Below are 5,146 nucleotides of genomic sequence, written 5' to 3'. Positions count from 1 at the left end.
CTATTGGTTTCCACAGGTCCTGAAACCAGCCCGTGTTCTGTACCATGACTCTGCAGTCAGTCATTCAAGTCAGTTCATTCAATGCACATCTGTTGAAAGAAAATAGGTTGTTTTGACTGGTATTTCCTCACTCATTCAACTAGTGATTACCTATACTTCTCCTTCTTATAGTCTTTTCCTGACTAATGCTACCCCACACATTATTTTTACACATTTAAGAATTATAACATATGGCCTGGCACAGTGACTCACTCCTGTAATCTCAACACTTTGGGAGGCCAAGGCGGGCAGATCACCTGAGGTCAGGAGTTCGAGACCAGCCTGACCAACATGGTTAAACCCCGTCTCTACTAAAAATGTAAAAATTAGCCGGGCGTGGTGGTGGGCACCTGTAATCCCAGCTACTTGAGGCGCTGAGGCAGGAGAATCACTTGAAACCGGAAGGCAGAGGTTGCAGTGAGCCAAGATTGCGCCACTGCACTCCAGCCTGGGCAACAAGAGTGAAATTCCGTCTCAAAAAAAGAAAAAAAAGAAAAAATATATCACACACTTGTATAAGAATCCCAAAATGTATAGTTTAAGGAATAATTGTAAAGCAATCACACATTTATTTAACTTCATTTATTTATTTTTAAGTTCAGGGTACATGTGCAGGTTTGTTACACAGGAAGACTTGTTTCATAGGGGTTTGTTGTACAGATTATTTCATCACCCAGGTATTAAGCCTAGTATCTATTAGTTATTGTAAAAAAATCTTCTCTTTCCTCCCACCCTTCACCCTCCTACAGGCCCCAGTGTGTGTTGTTCTCCTCTATGTATCCATGTGTTCTCATAATTTAGATCTCACTTATAAGTGAGAATACGCAGTATTTGGTTTTCTATTCCTGTGTTAGTTTGCTAAGGTTAAGGCCTCCAGCTCCATCCATTTCCCTGCAAAAGACATGATCTCATTCTTTTCTATGGCTGCCTAGTATTCCACAGTATATATGTTCCACATTTTATTTATGCAGCCTATTATTAAAAGGCATTTAGGTTGATTCCATGTCTTTGCTATTGTGAATAGTGTTGCAGTGAACATACATGTGCATGTATGTTTTTTTTTTTTAATGAGGCATTTTATTTGTAAATATATGTGTTACATCCCTAGAAAAAGAATTCCAGGATTTTCCCTCCTGTGTGTTTTTGTCTTGCTTTCTCATGGTCCATGATGCCAGCTGAGGTTGTCAGTATAATGAAACCAGACTGGCGGGATGGAAGCAGATTATTCTGTCATTTTTCTAGATCTTTGAGTTGCACATGAAATCTGGGACTGATCACTCCACACTTGTTCAGCCTGTCTGTGAGGTTCACAACAATTTTCCCAGCTCTGTGATCGTCAATGATTTCAAATTCGCCAATGTAACCATGCTTCATCATCAAAATGAGAAACCAGACAATGACTTCGGAGCACGGCCTAATAAGCACCTCGTGTTTGCCTCTCTTTTCCACATTGTTGATCCTCTTGAGAGCATCAGCTAGGACATTCATGCGCACCATTGTGGCGGTGCAGAAAGATGGCAGAAAGAGGACGAGCATGTGTCTTTACAGTAGAATGATTTATATGTCTTTGAGTATATGCCCAGTAATGGGATTGCTGGGTCAAATGGTGTTTCTGTCTTTAGGTCTTTGGGGAATCACTACATTGTCTTCCACAATGGTTGAACTAATTTACACTCCCACAAACAATGTATAAGCATTCCTTTCTCCATAACCTTGCCAGCATCTGTTACTATTTTGACTTTATAATTGCCATTCTGACCGGTGTGAGATGGTATTTCATTGTGGTTTTGATTGGCATTTATCTAATGATCAGTGATGTTGGGTTTTTTTCATATGATTGTTGGCCACATATATGTTTTATTTTGAAAAGCATCTGTTCATGTCCTTTGTCCACTTTTTGAATGGTGTTGTTTTCTTCTTGTAAATTTAAGTTACTTGTAGATGCTGGATATAGACCTTTGCCAGCTGCATACTTTGCGAAAATTTTCTCCCATTCGGCAGGTTGTCTGTATACTCTTTTCTTTCTTTTTTTTTTTTTTTTTTTCTGTGGAGTAGCTCTTTAGTTTAATTAGATCCCATTTGTCAATTTTTACTTTTGTTGCAATTGCTTTTCACATCTTTGTCATCTGCAAACAGGGATAGTTTGACTACCACTCTTCCTATCTGGATGCCCTTTATTTCTTTCTGTTGCTTGATTGCCCTGGCCAGAACTTCCAATACTATATTGAATCAGAGTGGTGAGAGAGGATATGTTTGTCTTGTGCCAGTTTTCAAGGGGGATGCTTCCAGCTTTTGCCCATTCAGTATGATGTTGGCTGTGGGGTTGTCATATATGGCTCTTATTATTTTGAGGTATGTTTCTTCAATACTTAGTTTATTGAGAGTTTTTAGTTCACAGTGGATGTCAAATTTTATCAAAAGCCTTTTCTGCATCTTTTGAGATCATCAGGTGGTTTTTGTCTTTAGTTCTGCTTATGTGATGAATCAGATTTATTAATTTGCATATGTTGTACCAACCTTGCATCCCAGGGATAAAGCCTACTCGATGGTGGTGGGCAAGTTTTTGATGTGCTGCTGGATTCGGGCAAACACACATTTAAATAACACCCAAGTTAAGAATTAGAAACTCGCCAGTTAACTCATAGACCTATTGTATGTTTCTTCTTGCTTTTACCCTTTCCTTTCGAATCTTGTTTTTTTCTTTGGAGCATTACTATCTGTTTGCAAATATTTTAAATTATGATATTGTTTTTTCTTTTTTTTTGAGTGGCATTAAAATGAAATTATGTTGAATCCTTTGTTGACTTTTATTTTCTGCTAAATTCCATGTTTATGAAAGCCATTTTATTGATGTGAATGTAGTTAATTTTTATTGTTGGAGAGCATTCTAGTTTGTCAACATACTACCATTTATTTATTCACTCTACTGTTAATGGATGTTTGGATTATTTCCTGTTTGGGGCTATAGCATCAACGATGCTATGAACATTATAGTACATGTTTTTAATGTACATTTACAAAACTATCTAGGCTTTCTTTATTTTAATTAGATAATGTGAAATTATTTTCAATATTACTGAATAATTCTAAACTATTTTCAAAAGTGAATATACCTACAGTGTATGAATTTCTGTTGTCCCATATCCTCACCAACACTAGTATTTTCTTATTCTTATTCTTATCAATTTTAGTTAGCTTGGTAACCATGTACTGCTTTCTCATGTTATTTTTAATTTGTATTATTTTATTGGTAATTAAGTTGAGTACATTTGCATATGGCTATTGTGTCATTTGGATATCCATTTACATGAAATAGTTACTTTTGTCTTAGGACCACTTTATTTGTGTTCGCTTTCTTTTTCTAACTTATTTATAGGAACTCTTTATATACTCAGGATTTGAATTTTTAATTATATGTGTTGAAAATATCCTGTGTCATCTTGTAACTGTGTTTTTATTTAGTTTACAGTGACTTGATGAACAGACCTATATTTTAATAGTCACATACATTGTTTTCTTTTCTTATGTATTATACACATATAGCTAAGATGACAATACTCTCCAAACTGATCTAAAGATTCAATTAAATGTCTATCAAAATCCCAGTGATTGGTTTTACAGATCTTAACAAGCTGTTTCTAATATTCACATGGAAATGTTTACTTTTCCAACCAAAACAAATTTTAAAAAGAACAAAATTGAAGAACTCACGCTTCTCAATCTTAAAACTTTCTACAAGAATAGTTATCAATATAATGTGATACTGTCATAAGGATTGACATATAGATCGTAAAACAGAATGGAAATTCCAGGATTTTTTTTTTTGCGTTTACAATGAATTGGTTTTGACTAGGGTGTCAAGCCAATTTAATGAGGATCGAAGAGTTTCTGTGGATGATTCTAGTACAAGGGGATGGGGTATCCACATGGAAAATAAATTTATTTATCTGCCTCACATCATGTATAAAATCTAACTAAAAAGGGCCCCAAGACCTAAATTTAAGAGACAAATATATAAAACTCTTAGGAGAAAACATGACTAAATTTTCATGACCTTGGATTAGTCAACAGTTTCTTAGTAAGATGCCCTAAGTATAAGCAACAAAAGAAAAAAACACATAAACATCATCAAAATTAAAAACATTTGTGATTTAATGCACATCATTAAAGAGGTGAAGGACCACCACAAAATGGAGAAAATACTTGCAAATTATAAGGGATTTGTATCTTGAATATATATTAAAAAACTCTTACAACTCAACTAGAAAACATCAAACAACATGATAGAATAATGGATTAAAAAAACTGAATAGATATTTCTCCAAATATGGTATACAAGAGGCAAAACAGCTCATGAAAAGATTATTAATCTCACTACCCATTAGGGAAATGTAAATTAAAACCACGGTGATACCACTTCCCACTCACTAGAATCACTAAAACAAAAAAGACAGACAATAATAAGTTCTGTCAAGGATGTGGAGAAATTGGAACTATCCAATCTTGCCTGTGGGATTGTAAAAGATACAGGCACTGTAGAAGATAGTTTGGAAATTCCTCAAAAGGTTAAACCTAAAGCTAATATATCATGGGAGAATTCTTTTCCTAAGCGTGTCCCAGGTGACTGAAAACACATCCACACAAAAACTTGCACCAAAACGTTCACAGATGCCTTTTTATAATAGCTAATAGTTAAAATATGAAAACAAAAACAAAAACAAAAAAACAGAGGTCTATTAACTGATAAATGGACAAACAAAATGTGGCGTATTCTTTATTCAGCCATGAGAAAGAATGAAGTAATGATACAAGCTACAACATGGATGAACCTCAAAAATATTGTGCTATGTGAGGGAAACCAGCCACAAAAGACTGCATATTGTATAATCCCATATATATAAAATGTCCAAAGTAGGTAAATCCATAGAAAGAGAAACTCGATTAGTGATTGCCAAAGGCTGGGGAAGGAGTTCAATTGAGAGTGACTGCTAATGTGTATGGAGTTTCTTTTAGGAGTGATAAAAATGTTTTTGAAATTAGATAGTAGTTATGTTTACATAATTCTATGAACATTAAAAACCTCTAGACTGTACACCTTAGAGAGGTG

The 5,146-nt window shown here is 34.8% G+C and overlaps 1 pseudogene; it reads right to left on the bottom strand.

Annotated features, from left to right (window-relative positions):
* Positions 1 to 1,143: 1,143 nt before the first annotated feature.
* On the bottom strand, positions 1,144 to 1,536 carry LOC107129682 (small ribosomal subunit protein uS8-like; annotated as a pseudogene).
* Positions 1,537 to 5,146: the final 3,610 nt, after the last annotated feature.

This window comes from Macaca fascicularis, chromosome 5 (genome assembly GCF_037993035.2).
Source record: "Macaca fascicularis isolate 582-1 chromosome 5, T2T-MFA8v1.1".
In the NCBI taxonomy this organism is placed as follows: domain Eukaryota; kingdom Metazoa; phylum Chordata; class Mammalia; order Primates; family Cercopithecidae; genus Macaca; species Macaca fascicularis.
Note: the sequence above shows the minus strand (reverse complement) of the source record. Positions and strands in the feature narration are given on the sequence as shown.